This window comes from Moschus berezovskii, chromosome 1 (assembly GCF_049115385.1).
Source record: "Moschus berezovskii isolate FMDL1 chromosome 1, NW_MosBer_1.0, whole genome shotgun sequence".
Classification (NCBI taxonomy): Eukaryota; Metazoa; Chordata; class Mammalia; order Artiodactyla; family Moschidae; genus Moschus; species Moschus berezovskii.
The window spans coordinates 73161416-73177905 of NC_142460.1; the positions used below are offsets into that span (position 1 = coordinate 73161416).

At 38.6% G+C, this 16490-nt stretch overlaps 1 protein-coding gene across 16 annotated transcripts in view; it reads left to right on the forward strand.

The window, feature by feature from the left end:
• BBX (BBX high mobility group box domain containing) overlaps positions 1-16490 on the forward strand; it is a 298700-nt gene that overhangs the window by 62376 nt on the left and 219834 nt on the right. The window contains exon 3 of one of the 16 annotated variants that reach the window (XM_055418612.2): positions 8082-8130. The exons of the other annotated variants lie outside the window; for them this stretch is intronic. The gene's annotated coding sequence lies outside the window, so the exon portion shown is untranslated. The remainder of the gene's footprint in view (positions 1-8081; positions 8131-16490) is intronic. 16 annotated transcript variants of the gene reach the window in all.

Genomic DNA, 16490 nt, shown 5'->3' on the forward strand with positions numbered 1-16490 from the left:
AAGCAGGGTGACAATATACAGCCTTGACGTCCTCCTTTTCCTATTTGGAACCAGTCTATTGTTCCATGTCCAGTTCTAACAGTGGCTTCTTGACCTGCATACAGATTTCTCAGAAGGCAGGTCAGATGGTCTGGTATTCCCATCTCTTGAAGAATTTTCCACAGTTTGTTGTGATCCACACAGTCAGAACTTTTGGTGTAGTCAAAAAAGCAGAAGTAGTTGTTTTTCTGGCACTCTCTTGCTTTTTCTATGATCCAACAGATGTTGGCAGTTTGATATCTGGTTCCTCTGCTTTTCCTGAATCCAGCTTGAACATCTGGAAGTTCATGGTTCATGTACTGTTGAAGCCTGACTTGGAGAATTTTGAGCATTACTTTGCTAGTGTATGAGATGAGTGCAAATGTGTGGTAGTTTGAGCATTCTTTGGCATTGCCTTTCTTAGGGATTGAAATGAAAACTGACCTTTTCCAGTCCTGTGGCTACTGCTGAGTTTTCCAAACTTGCTGACATATTGAGTGCAGCACTTTCACAGCATCATCTTTTAGGATTTGAAATATTTGAAATAAACATTCTATAAGTTAATGAAGGTGTATTCTTCTCTTTGCTTTACTAAAAGCACTGCATGTGTGTACATTGCTGATCTTTATAGAATAATCTGTGCTTTAATTTTTTTTTGTACCATTTTCCTTATCTCATTCCCGTTCTGACTCTTCTCAAGTCTGTTAGTAGCCTTGTTATATGGTTTACTGGTAGATAATGAAGCATATTGCAACAATGATCAAAATAAAAATTCAAGTGTTGTGAAGTTTAAAGACCTGCCTTAAATACATGTGATTTGTTGGGTAATAATAAAAACAAATCTTGCTATTCAGAGGGGTTTTAATTTTTTTTAAGACTTTTAATCTTTTGTATTTTGAATAGTTAAAAGAGATTCTGAAACAGACTTTCAGATTAACCGTGATGTTGCTGTGTTAGGTTTCTTGGTGTAACTCTCAACTTTTAGAAGGGTTGGAAAGGAACTTGTAGATCAGCTATTCACCTGCTTTTTTATGAATGAAGAAACAGAACAGGAATGATATACACCTTATCAACAGCACAGGATCTAGATATTTGTAGTAATTAATGCTTCTTTTATCTTTTTAAGAATAAACTGAGTAATTGAGAGTAGTTTTTAAATGTTAATTCAGGTTTAAGAAATATTATTCTAGTATGTTTATATTCTAGTATGGTTTTCTTCATTATAGACCAGTTTCTACTGAGCCTGAGAGGATTAATGATTCTGCAAAACAGTGTTTAGTTTTGATTTCTGAAACTTTTTTAAAAAATAGGATTGTTGTTGGTAGTTGTTGTTGCCAGTCATTTTAATCTTCAGGATAAATTGTACTTCAAATTATACGTGGTATCTCTAATATTATTTGTCTGAATTTTAACTAATTTTTCAGTTAGTTTGTTTTTATCAAATTATTGAAACAGTGCTTTTTTGTTGTTTGTTTACCATTTAGAATCAAAATTAATAGTTATCAACTTAACTGGTGAAACTCGTTTCTTCTTCCATCCGTTTCTCCGTTCCTTCCTTTAAATGTCCATGTGTAGAAGGCTGGTTATGGCCAATGGGGATCACAGCCCCTACCTTACCTTCCAATTAGGGAGACTAACATCAAATAATTACTTATACAATTATTTTAATTCAAGTAGTCGTAAATGTTTGAGTAAAAGAATGGGTTAGTAAGAAAATTATAGCTGGGTAGCTGACCAAAGCTGCAGAAGCAGAGCAGGGTTCTTTGAAGAAGTGATGTTTCAACTGAAATCGTAAAATTTGTCAGGCTTTTGGGAGACAGAAATGCAGGGGAAGGTTTCGGAACAAGGCCTGAGAGGCGCAAATGTATGTCATGAAGCATTATAGAGGCTGAGGAAACCAGGAGAATGTCAAGTCCATACCTCAGAGGAAACAGTAAGGTGCGGAGTAAGCCACTCCTGCATTTAGCAGGTTCAGGCTATTGCTGATCTTAAGGAGAGTCAGTTTTGAGAATTGGAGAGGGTGATAGCCATATAGCAGTGGATTGAGAAGCAAATAGGAAGGGAGAAAAAGGTGATAGTTGCCTTTGACAAGTGTTTTAATAAGTGTTACTTGGAAAGGAGGAAGAGAGAGTAGTAATAATACCTAGAGATGGAATTGGGAACTGATTGGTTCTTTATGCTAAAAGGAGGTACCTTTATTTCCATGTAGGAAAAAATAGCTTCTTGAAAGACCAATAGTATATATATGAAAGCAAGTACAATTTAAATATTATTTAGTTTTTATAATTATGATGTTTATAAGAAACCTTTCTTTTCCAACTGGGTGGCTTTTAGCTAACTCAGTACCACAAAATTACAATCCTATTTAATTTTTTATAGTTCTTTAATTCCTTTGGATAATATTTTATCAAGGTTTATAATTTTTAGTGAAGCTAAATTGGCATGAGGCACTGAAATAAGAGAAATAGTTCTTGAATAGGAAACCTGTGTTTTATATATTTAAGACTGTCTGGATAACTAAAAAGTAGATTTATTTTAATTGTTACTAAAACATAATAGGGAGATGCAAGAAAAAAGATATTTATGGTTATATTTATTTCACTAAAGAGGTCAATAACCCCGAATCTTCAGATTTCAGATTTCTGGGGTTAGTAACCCCAGAATCTTCCGATTTCAGTCTGCATTAACTCTTGTTGGTTAGGGTTACACTTTATTTATAATTTTTGGACATTGTTATTAATTAACGATATCAGTCAACTTTCAGGTATATTTTCGGATGGTCTTTCATATAGCTTTAATTAAGTGTTCTCATTTTAAGAAACCCCAATGCAAAATCAGAAGTTAATATCAAATAAATAGAGGATAATTATTTGGCCAAGATAATTTATCCACATGGTTATCTTCAATATCTGAAAAAAGTAAACTTCTGTTTTAAAGAGTTTATTTATGTATATTAACTCTTTGTTCATCAGAGAACTATGGCTGATGGGCAGAGAAATATAAAATTTTAATGTCTTAAAAATCACTAGCATTTGAATATTAATCAGGAATGAACTTCAATTAAAGTATTCAGTTTGTTGTGCTTATATATGCCCATCCCATAAATAAACGTGAATTCATTTTTGAAGAGATACCCTTGTGTTTTTTTTAGATCTGGATTTCTTAAACTTAAGTCAAGTGATCGATATATCATTAGAGGTTAGCTATTTCTTAACAGGAAGAAAAGATTTTTAATGTTTCATTTAGCTGATAAATACAAAAGAAATAATACATTTCAGGTGCCCTGATTAGATAACTTATTTATAACTGAGCTTTACTGTTGGATTTTTGTCTTTTGTCACAATGTTTAATAAAAATGTTCACCTAAATTGAATGTTGAACTATTAAGACCATGTTCCTTAAACAGGGGTCCACAGAGTTGTCTGTAGATTTATTTTATTTTTTTTTTGTCAAGGCTAAGTAAGTTTGAGAAACAGTATCCTTGATTGTGATCTGTGCTTATTGTGTCCAGTGATATAATAAGCAAGTGATTCCACACTATTGAGGGCTTTGCCATTTTATCTTGCTTTAATTTAAAAATATATTCCACCACTTCAGAATATTTTGAAAACTTAACATTTTTAAAGAGGAAAGGAGGGACTTCTGTGCTAAAATTCTGTGCCCCCATTGCAGGGGGCTTTGGCTTGATTTCCCATGTTGGGAAACTAAGTCCCACATGCCACAACTGAAGAGTTTGCAGGCCACAGCTAAAAAAAGAGTTCTTGGGCCACAATTAAGAGCCAGGGCAGCAAAATAAATAAGTTTTTTTTTTTTTTTAAAGAAGAATGAAATTAGTTTTGGTAAGCTTTTGAGTATTTAATCCCATATTAGAGTGATACAGAACCTCCTGCAGTTCTAGATAATCTAAGCTAGAAATTTCTATTTTCACAATTGCTAAAGAATTGGTTAAGATTATGTTATGGAGTTTTTCAGTCTTTAATCTACTGTTATTTATTAAAGCCTGCATGGGGACAGTTGCTTGCTTGAGTCAAGAAGGGAGCATGACTGTGGGAAATGGGCATTGGATAAGAGGATAGAGATAGTGGGGATCATGCCTTAACTGGTGGTGCCTACCCCGTGTTGATTCCTTTTCACCTTCACTGGTCTGGCCAGACAGGTACAGATTTGCAGACTCTAGACTTGTCTCTCAGTCTGATTGGGGGAAGCAAAACCTAGAGACTAAGTGGTTTGGTCAGTTTGAGGCAGTTCATCTCTCTGCCCATTCATCTATCATTCCATCTAGTCATCCATGCTCTTCATTTGCACATGTGTTAAGTCACTGATCACTCAGGTACCTATTGTATGTTAGGCTTTAGGTAAAAGATGGAGTCCATTCCTTCAGTAACTCACAATTTTATAGCAAGTTGTCAGAAAGCCAAGTAGAAATAGTACAGAAATTGCCTTGTTTTCATAATGTATTATCACTGACAAATTAGTTTTTCATTTTTTAACTTGTTTATCTTCTGTTCTTCCTCTGAGAGTAGAAGCCTTGTCTGTTTCATTCCCCTTTCTATCCCAGTGCTCAGGGCAGTACCTGATGCACCCTGGGTGTTAGGTAATTATTGAATAAATTGAATGAATGTTTTAGTCCAGTAAATTGTCCAGTAAGACTGTATGGAAGGGAGGAGACATGAGCCAGATACTAAAAGGCTTTGAGGAGGTGTAAAAGGAAGAAGCAACTGACAGAAGGAACAACAGGGTCACAAAATAAGAAAAAGGATCTGGAACAAGGAGATGGGAATGGAAAGGTAGAGAACAGGAAGCTCATCAGTAAAGAAGCTAGCCTGGATTGACTAGCCCTTTCATGTAGAAGAGAAGCCAGGTACCTTTGTTCAGGTTGCTTAACTCCTCTGTTCCTTAGTTTTCCAATTCCCAAAAATAAAAAATTTCAGCCATTATGAAGATTATGTTCACTTATATTTTTAATGACATGAGGGAATACTTAATGTTATTTTTCCTGAAATGTGAGTAAAAAAGATCAAATAATTTTGGTATGCTCACTCAACGTACGACCGTATAACCTTGAGTTAAACATAAGCACCCAGATGAATATCAGACGTAAGATCCTGAGAGAAGGGAGCAAGCTGTAGAAGAATATTCCACTTATATAAAATTCAGAAGCTGGCAAATTTAAACTGTATTGTTTAGCAATACATGTGTAAGTGCAACCTGTATAAAGAAATGTGATTAAAACTTGTCATAAAAAAAAAAAATACTCCTCAGGACAGATTTATGGTAAAACTCCCCTTTCCCTGTCTTCCCATCTGCCACCCTGATATCACGTCTAGTTGATTTCACTTCCCATTGCATTTCTGAAATCAGTCCACGGCTCCTTCTCTTTACTAGCCCCATCCTAATTCAGACCACCACAGTACCTGCCTACATAATTTAACCAGTTTCTTAACACACATCCCTGCCTTTAGTTTTGCCTTTTTTCTGTCCACTTCTCACCCCATTGCTGCCGGAGTTGATGTTGATCAGTCGCTAAGTAGTGTCTGACTCTTTGTGACCCCATGGACTGCAGAATGCCAGGCTCCTCTGTCCTTCACTATCTCCTGGAGTTTGTTCAGATCCATGTCTATTAAGTCTGTGATACTATCTAACCATCTCGTCCTTTGCCTCCCCCCTTCTCCTGTTGACTTCTATCTTTCCCACCATCAGGGTCTTTTCCAGTGAATTGACTCTTTGCATCAGGTGGCCAAAGTATTAGAGCTTCAGCTTCAGCATCAGTCCTTTAAATAAATATTCAGAGTTGATTTCCTTTAGGATTGACTGGTTTGATCTCCTTGCTGTTCAAGGGAATCTCAAGAATCTTCTCCAGCACTACAATTTGAAAGCATCAGTTCTTTGCCTTTTTGCCTTTTTTATGGTCCAACTCTCACAACCATCCATGACTACTGGAAAAACCATAGTTTTGACTATATCAACCTTTGTCAGCAAAGTGATGTCCTTGCTTTTTAATACACTATCTAGGATTTTCCAAGGAGCAAGTGTCTTTTAATTTTATGTCTGCAGTGATTTTGCAGCCCAAGAAAATAAAATCTGTCACTGTATCCATGTTTTTTTTTCCTTTCTACTTACCATGACGTGATGGGATCAGATGTCATGATCTTTGTTTTTTTGAATACTCAGTTTAAAGCCAGCTTTTTCAGTCTTTCACCCTCATCAAGATGCTCTTCAGTTCCTCTTCACTTTATGCCATTAGAGTGGTATCATCTGCTTATATCTGAGGTTGTTATTTCTCCCAACAGTCTTGATTCCAGTTTGTGACTCAGTTAGCCCTGCATTTCACATAATGCCGTCTGTGTATAAGTTAAATAAGCAGGGTGATAATATACAACCTTGTTGTATTCCTTTCCCAATTTTGAACCAGTCCTTTGTTCCATGTCCAGTTTTCTAACTGTTGCTTCTGTCCTGCATATGGGTTTCTCAGGAGACAGGTAAGGTGGTCTGGTATTCTCATCTGTTTAAGAATTTTCCATAGTTTGCTGTGATCCACGTAGTCAGAGGCTTTATCGTAGTCAGTGAAGCAGAAGTTCCAAAATGCAGACCTCTTATTACTCCTACACTGAATTCTTATCATACTTAGAATAAATACACACTCCTTACCATGGCTAAGAAATTCCTGAATGATTTAGCTATTTATCTTTTGTTCTTTTTTCTCCATACCCATTTTCTTTTCATCTCAACACTTGTCTTTCTCATGTCTTAGTCTCTGATTGAAATGTTTAAGAATGGGGTAAAAATTGAACATATAGCATGATGTAAAGGCAGGGTCCTTATTCATATGACAGACTTTGGGATTATAAAGAAAAACGTCTGGGATCAAAAATCAACACTGAGTGATGTGATTATAGGAAATATTTATTTCAGTTTAAATCATTTATAGTCTACTAGTGAACACTAATGAATGTGAGAAATTAAATTAGGTAAAAAATAAGAGATGATTGCAAAGAATGTGTGTGTCGTCAGAGTTAGGACTAATGTGTTACACGTAATTATTTCCCACTTCTGCCATTTACTCTACCCCACGAAACTTCTCTTTAGCCTTTTTGACGCATTGCATTTGAACTGCTAGAAATCAGTTTATGCTGTTTCTACAATTTCTAGTGCAAACCTGATTATAGTGGAAGAATAAGAAGGAAACATTTTATTATTTGAGCTTATAATTACAGTCAATGAATAAATATATTTCAAACAACTGCTATTTGACCATTCTCTTGTTATGTTCTTAGGGAGAGAGAGAAAAAGTGTGTTTGGTTCCTTACTCTCCAAAATCTCCTAAGAGGACTGAGAAAACAAAGCTATTAGAAGAAACTAGAGAACAATTGAAGTTAAAACAGTTTAATCCTAATTCAGAACTCTGGGTTTTCTGCCTCCTAATTTTATTTCCAGAATGCCTTTTTGATCAAGTTACTTGGTTCTCTAGGTAATTATCTGAAAAGAAAAGAAAAAAAAAGTAACAGAGAAATGACCACTGATTCATATACTCCAGCTGCTTCTAACTCATCAGCTCTGGTTTAAGTGATCAAACGATTCTTGGCACTGTTTCAGGAAGTTCCACCAGAGGAAGCATGAAAGCCTTAGAGGCTTGGTTTTTGAGCTGTGCCACATAGCAGTTCTTTTTTAAAGTTTCGGAAGTGAAATTGTACTCTTCATTTTTTCTGGGAAGGATATCAAAGAAGATAGTTAAGCTGACTGTTGTTCAAGTGCAGAAATATGCCTGTTTTGAGAATTTTGGCCTGTTTAATCACAGACACAGACACACACACACACACACACACACACACACACACACACACACACACACACACACACACACACACACACACACACACACACACACACACGGTATACAGACGTATTGAGGGAAAGGGCAAGATCTAGCAAAGCAAAATTTGTTCAAAAGTGTGGTTTTCGCAGTTGACTAGAAATTTTGCATCATGCTCTGTGAATTTTGATTTGTTCCTTTAGTGATTTCCAGCACTTCAGGGTGTAATCTGGTCCCTTCATCTTTTCTACAGGTCTTAATCCTTCCTCCCCCCACCACCCCAGGAATATATTACTTCACAGGTACAGTATGATGTACAAATACTTCGAATAGGAAGTATTTCCTTAAAGTGCATCTTTGTAAACACCTCTGAAAATATTTTCATAAATAACCATTCCATGGGACTGGAAAGGTTGTATCAGCTTTAAACTTGAAAATTTTATAAATCGAATGATAAAATATAGGTTCTATATTACAGTTAAACAGGAAGTTATTTATGTATATTCATATACGTGCATCTGTTTTATTTCAGTTTTCTCAATCTTCATCTCTCTTATTTTACCAGCTCCCCACATATTTCTTTAAATCATTTTAGAGTTTAATCTTCATCCAGAGCACTTCCTATCTACACTGATGAATCCCTCTTGCAGGGAACACGTTGGGCTTTCTTTCCCATCTGAGAGCTTACTTATCTATTACTTAGTCTATTAGCAAAAGCCAAGCCAGTGGGCTTATGACCAGCCCTTGGGGTATGGGACAGATAGTCGGAATTAAGCTATTTCAGAGTGCGAGCTCAGGAATCTCATTCATCAGTAACAGCACAGGTTGTGTGTGGTCCACAGCTTCGCATGCCCCCAGTATTGCCAGAAACTTAGTTACTGACCTTGCCTCCTTAACACACCCCTCAATACCTCCAGCTGCCAGGCATTATCCACTCTTGGGAATCTGCCAATTTCCTAAAGGTTAATGCCATTCCGGATGGATTTTTTCCCCATAGTCATAGGAGAGAATCATAGATTGAGTATAGAATCACATCATTAGCTTTCAAGGTATATTTCCCTTCTCCTTGGTGCTTTTAAGTTCTAAAAGAAGCCTTTTTAAAAACTATAATCCCTTATCTAAAAAGAAAGGAAAAAAAGCACCAAACTTAGATAGCATTCTTCATTTTTCATAGGACAGTGAAAAAAGTTATAAAAAGAATGAAAGAGATCAAAATCAGGGTGGTAGTACAAGTCCAATAAAAGAGGCTTATTAGAAAAACTTGGTTTACTAGGCAGAAATAGCAGCTTAAACGCTGAGTGGGGTGAGCAGGAGGCATTTGAGAAGCATTTGAAATTCCCTGCTCCTGCAAAATTTATTCTTCATTGATTTGCAAACTTTGCACTATATGCTGCTGCTGCTGCTAAGTCACTTCAGTCGTGTCCGACTCTGTGTGACCCCATAGACAGCAGCCCACCAGGCTCCCCCGTCCCTGGGATTCTCCAGGCAAGAACACTGGAGTGGGTTGCCATTTCCCTCTCCAGTGTGTGAAAGTGAAAAGTGAAAGTGAAGTTGCTCAGTGACCCCACGGACTGCAGCCTACCAGGCTCCTCCGTCCATGGGATTTTCTAGGCAAGAGTACTGGAGTGGCTTGCCATTGCCTTCTCTGGCACTATATGCTAAAAGCACCTAATTTCAAGAAAAAAAACCCACCCAGTTCAAATCTTTCCTTTTTAAGCTTATTTAGCAGCAAGATGCTTGGCCTTTATGGAGCTTAGTGCCTGTTTTACCTCAGTGGTTTTTCTCTGAAGTAGAATTATATTGTAAAATATGCGTGTTAAATTTCCATCAGTAGAATTTTGTATATTATAGACCCATCTTAGGTGTAAACCCATCTGTGTAATTCGAAGGGACCTGCTAAATCTTTGACAAATTTTGACTTTCAGATCTCAGAGCTCTTAGAGCTAGAGAGATGTTACAGGATAATAGAAATATACCTTTTCTCTGGGAAAGTTATCAGACTAAGAAGAACATGAAAGTAAATGATATATGTAATCTGATTTGAGAGGATATATTTCTACAAAATAGAACCATTCAACTTCAGCTTCTTCAGCGTTACTGGTCAGGGCATAGATTTGGATTACTGTGATATTGAATGGTTTGCCTTGGAAATGAACAGAGATCATTCTGTCGTTTTTTGAGATCGCATCCAAGTACTGCATTTTGGAATCTTATGGTGACTACGATGGCTACTCCATTTCTTCTAAGGGATTCGTGCCCACAGTAGTAGATATAGTGGTCATCTGAGTGAAATTCACCCATTCCAGTCCATTTTAGTTCACTAATTCCTAAAATGTCGATGTTCACTCTTGCCATCTCCTGTTTGGCCACTTCCAATTTGCCTTCTTGATTCATGGACCTAACATTCCAGGTTCCTATGCAATGTTCCTCTTTACAGCATCAGACCTTGCTTCCATCACTCATCAAATCCACAACTGGGTGATGTTTTTGCTTTGGCTCCGTCCCTCCATTCTTTCTGGAGTTATTTCTCCACTGATCTCCAGTAGCATATTGGGCACCTACTGACCTGGGGAGTCCATCTTTCAGTGTCCTATCTTTTTGCCTTTTCATACTGTTGACGGGGATCTCAAGGCAAGAATACTGAAGTGGCTTGCCATTCCCTTCTCCAGTGGATCACATTTTGTCAGAACTCTCCACCATGACCCATCCGTCTTGGCTGGCCCTACATGGCATGGCTTAGTTTCATTGAGTTAGACAAGGCTGTGGTCCATGTGATCAGATTGGCTAGTTTTCTGTGATTGTGGTTTCAGTCTGCTCTCTGCCCTCTCTCAGGGCCTACCGTCTTTCTGGGGTTTCTCTTACCTTGGACATGGGGTATCTCCTCACGGCCACCGCTCCTGACCTTGGACGTGGGGTATCTCCTCTCGGCCACGTGCCACACCAGCACCTCACAGTTAAAAGATGGTGCTGTGAAAGTGCTGCACTCAATATGCCAGCAAATCTGGAAAACTCAAAAGGACTGGAAAAGATCAGTTTTCATTCCAATCCCAAAGAAAGGAAATGCCAAAGAATACTCAAACTACTGCACAATTGCACTCATCTCACACGCTAGTCGGAGAAGGCAATGGCAAACCACTCCAGTATTCTTGCCTAGAAAATCGCATGGACAGAGGAGCCTGGTGGACTGCAGTACATGGGGTCACCACTAGTTGGACACGACTGAGCGACTTCACTTTCACTTTTCACTTTCACACACTGGAGAAGGAAATGGCAACCCACTCCAGTGTTCTTGCCTGGAGAATCCCAGGGACGGGGGAGCCTGGTGGGCTGCCGTCTATGGGGTCACACAGAGTCGGACACGACTGAAGCGACTTAGCAGCACACGCTAGTAAAGTAATGCTCAAAATCCTCCAAGCTAGGCTTCAGTAATACGAGAACCATGTACTTCCAGATGTTCAAGCTGGTTTTAGAAAAGGCAGAGGAACCAGAGATCAAATTGCCAACATCCACTGGATCATCAGAAAAGCAAGAGAGTTCCAGAAAAACATCTACTTCTGCTTTGTTGACTATGCCAAAGCCTCTGACTGTGTGGATCACAACAAACTGTGGAAAATTCTTCAAGAGATGGGAATACCAGACCATCTGACCTGCCTCTTGAGAAATCTGTATGCGGGTCAGGAAGCAACTGTTAGAACTGGACATGGAACAACAGACTGGTTCCAAATAGGAAAAGGTGTACGTCAAGGTTGTATATTGTCACCTTGCTTATTTAACTTATATGCAGAGTACATCATGAGGAACGCTGGGCTGGAAGAGGCACAGGCTGGAATCAGGATTGCTGGGAGAAATATCAATAACCTCAGATATGCAGATGACACTACCCTTATGGCAGAAAGTGAAGAGGAACTCAAAAGCCTCTTGATGAAAGTGAAAGAGGAGAGTGAAAAGGTTGGCTTGAAGCTCAACATTCAGAAAACAAAGATCATGGCATCTGGTCCCATCACTTCATGGGAAATAGATGGAAAAACAGTGGAAACAGTGTCAGACTTTGTTTTTTTGGGCTCCAAAATCACTGCAGATGCTGATTGCAGCCATGAAATTAAAAGACGCTTGCTCCTTGGAAGGAAAGTTATGACCAACCTTGATAGTATATTAAAAAGCAGAGACATTACTTTGCCAACCAAGATCCGTCTAGTCAAGGCAATGGTTTTTCCCGTGGTCATGTATGGATGTGAGAGTTGGACTGTGAAGAAAGCTGATCGCCGAAGAATCGGTGCTTTTGAACTGTGGTGTTGGAGAAGACTCTTGAGAGTCCCTTATACTGCAAGGAGATCCAACCAGTCCATTCTAGAGGAGATCAATCCTGGATGTTCATTGGAGGGACTGATGCTAAAGCTGAAACTGCAATACTTTGGCCACCTCATGCGACGAGTTGACTCACTGGAAAAGACTCTGATGCTGGGAAAGGTTGGGGGCGGGAGGAGACGGGGACAACAGAGAATGAGATGGCTGGATGGCATCACCGACTCTGTGGACATGAGTTTGAGTGTACTCCGGGAGTTGGTGATGGACAGGGAGGCCTGGCGTGCTGTGATTCATGGGGTCGCGGAGAGTCGGACACGACTGAGCGACTGAACTGAACTGAACTGAACTGAATGGTTCACAGTTAAAAGGAGGACACAAATCCCATACGTAATAGCATTCTATTTATTTTAAAGGGTGGTAATACTAATTGAAATATTTTCTTGAGGCCAGAGTACTTTACTATAGGTAATTGAAATATTGTTAATAAGATTTCAAGTACGTAAAAGGAGAATATTTGAATGTATGGGGTGAGGAGAATCTTTGGCCTTTATAATCATTATGGCACAAAAAAAATGTTACTTCAAGTTTTTTTGGCATTGTATATATAATTTAATTTTGATTATATGGTAGCTATGCTTGTGGCTTTATATTAAAGAGATTAAGTCCATCACAAAATTAATACTCAGCTCAGTATGACTTTGATATTTGGGTAGACTTACAAACCCATGGACCTGCAAAATGTAATCTATTTACTGTACTTTTTTTTTTTCTTAGCGTTTTGCATTCAAAAAACTGTTAAGATCACCAAGTGTTCTCTGACAGACTACTGATATTTTAAAATATCTTAAAATGATTTTTAGTGTAATAGCTGCTTTAGCGTTGAATAGAATGTTCAGTTTTATTGTTTCTTGAAGTCTAATAATGCTAGGAAACCTTAAGGGAGTTTGAAACATTTAAAGATAGGTTTTTGCGTACAACCTAAAGTTTTACCTTAAAGTTTATTTTGCTGTATTTACCAGTATGCACAGTCTCAGGTTTTATTGACAAGAGGGACATATGGAATTTTCAGGAGGACTCCCCCCGAAAGTAACTTCTCCAAATAGATATGTCTAGATTTATCAAAATAATAATCCAATTTAGGGAATTGCAGGAGTATTATTTGATCATTGATCCTGAGTGCCTTCCTATGCAAGTACCTTAAAGGACTAACATTTTCCATTAATTTGTGCCGTATAGTTTATGAGAGTGTTTGTGTTTTTTTCAGAGTAATGTTAGAAAGTTCTCTCAGCATTGTAGTTTTCAAAGGCCTCTATATGGAAAAAATAGAAGCATGGTATTTTGGGGAATATTTATTATGTGACTATGTTTAATCATAGTTTCACATTTCTTAAAAGCTAATTATTTGAAATTAGAGACTAACTGGTATTTTGCTAAATCTTTTAACACCCATTTGGTAGTTCAAGGGTCTTCTACATTTTGCCTGTGGCAGTTTTAATAGTTGTTGTCAATTAATCAACCAGTATTTTCATCTGACACTGACCTTGTGCTAGGCACTTAGCTGGATATTATGAGATAAACAAAGCCCCTTGGGCACGTCAATAAATTTTAAGTGATCATGACCCTAAGGCATGCATATCTTTTGTCTTAAAAACTGAATATTGGGCATATCCAGGAAAGTGGATACTGAAGCATCAACCCAGGGGTGTTTCCTTTTTATTTCTCCAACCAGTTGCCAGAGAAGTAATCACTACTCCACTAAATCTGAATCAATGTTGGTGATCCACGATTATCATTATCTAAAGAGATAAGCTTAGAGTAAGCTTAGTGGCAAAGAAAACCTTGAAGGAGGAGACCAAAAAACAGGTTTGAAAACTTTCAGCTAATCTTTCAACATTTATTGCGTGCAACACAATGTACTACTAGATGCTTGGGCTGTAAGGATGAGCAAAACATGGAATTTCTCTTGTGGAATCTTACAGGGCAATGAGGTCACTGTCACAGTTGAGAGTCATCAGCGCACAGTGTTCTGACAGTGGCACATGCAGGAAACACATTCACTGCAGCCTGACTCTGCTTGAGGCCAATAGGTAAACTGAGATGTCCAGCAATCCCTTTGAGGGAAACAAAGCAGTTTTTAGATTTAGATGGATGGTATAGAGAAAATAATGTAGATGAAAAGCCCAGAACAGTTATCCAAAGGAAGTCAGAAATAATATGGGATGAGCATGAAAGCATGATTTGCCACAGGAATAGGATTGTAGTTAGTAGTTGAAAACAACATTTTGTTGGGCTCTGATACTTTCAGAAGTAAATGGTTTTCATTGTGCCTGTTTCAGGTCACTAACGAGAGCTGATTAAATTGATCACATTCCCCCACCCCCACACCCCCTGGATCAGTTCAGTTCAGTCGCTCAGTCGTGTCCGACTCTTCGTGATCCCATGGACCACAGCATGCCGGGCCTCCCTGTCCATCACCAGCTCCCGGAATCTACTCAGACTTACCTCCATTGAGTCGGTGATGCCATCCAACCATCTCATCCTCTGTCGTCCCCTTCTCCTCCTGCCTCCAATCTTTCCCAGCATCAGGGTCTTTTCAGATGAGTCAGCTCTTCACATCAGGTGACCAAAGTATTGGAGTTTCAGCTTCAACATCAGTCCTTCCACTGAACATTCAGGACTGATCTCCTTTAGAATGGACTGGTTGGATCCCCTTGCGGTCCAAGGGACTCTCAAGAGTCTTCTCCAACACCACAGTTCAAAAGCATCAATTCTTTGGTGCTCAGCCTTTTTTTATAGGCCAACTCTCACATCCATACATGGCTACTGGAAAAACCATAGCCTTGATGAGACGGAACTTTGTTGGTAAAGTAATGTCTCTGCTTTTTAATATGCTGTCTAGGTTGGTCATAACTTTCCTTCCAAGTACTCAGCGTCTTTAATTTCATGGCTTCAGTCACAATCTGCAGTGATTTTGGAGCCCCAAAAAATAAAGTCAGCCACTGTTTCCACTTTTTCCCCATATATTTGCCATGAAGTGATGGGACTGGATGCCATGGTTTTAGTTTTTTGAATGTTGAGCCAAGAAAATGAAATTCAAAAAAAAAAAATGGCTGTCTGAGGAGGCCTTGCAGATAGCTGTGAAAAGAGAAGCAAAAAGCAAAGGAGAAAAGGGAAGATATACCCATTTGAATGCAGAGTTCTGAAGAATAGCAAGAAGAGATAAGAAAGCCTTCCTTAGTGACCATTACAAAAAAATAGAGGAAAACAATAGAATGGGGAAGACTAGAGATCTATTTAAGAAAATTAGAGATACGAAGGGAATATTTCATGCAAAGATGGGCTCAATAAAGGACAGAAATGGTACGGACCTAACAGAAGCAGAAGATACTAAGAAGAGGTGGCAAGCATACACAGAAGAACTGTACAAAAAAAATCTTTATGACCCAGATAATCATGATGGTGTGATCCCTCACCTAGAGCCAGACATCCTGGAATGTGAAGTCAAAGTGGACCTTAGGAAGCATCACTACGAACAATGCTCGTGGAGGTGATGGAAATTCCAGTTGAGCTATTTCAAATCCTAAAAGATGATGCTGTGAAAGTGCTGCACTCAGTATGCCAGCAAATTTGGAAAACTCAACAGTGGCCACAGGACTGGAAAAGATCAGTTTTCATTCCAATCCCAAAGAAAAGCAATGCCAAAGAATGCTCAAACTACCGCACAGTTGCACTCATCTCACACACTAGTAAAGTAATGCTCAAAATCCTCCAAGCCAGGCTTCAGCAATACATGAACTGTGAACTTCCAGATGTTCAAGCTGGTTTTAGAAAAGACAGAGGAACCAGAGATCAAATTGCCAACATCTGCTGGATCATCAAAAATGGAAGAGAGTTCCAGAGAAACATCTATTTCTGCTTTATTGGCTATGCCAAAGCCTTTGACTGTGTGGATCACAATAAACTGTGGAAAATCCTGGAAGAGATGGGAATACCAGACCACCTGACCTGCCTCTTGAGAAATCTGTGCAGGTCAGGAAGCAACAGTTGGAACTGAATGTGGACTGGTTCCAAATCAGGAAAGGAGTATGTCAAGGTTGTCTATTGTCGCCCTGCTTATTTAACTTGTATGAAGAGTACATCATGGGAAACGCTGGGCTGGAGGAAGCACAAGCTGGAATCAAGATTGCTGGGAGAAATATCAATAACCTCAGATATGCAGATGACACCACCCTTATGGCAGAAAGCGAAGAAGAACTAAAGAGCCTCTTGATGAAAGTGAAAGAGGAAAGTGAAAAAGTTGGCTTAAAGCTCAACATTCAGAAAACTAAGATCATGGCATCCCTGGATCAGATAGCAA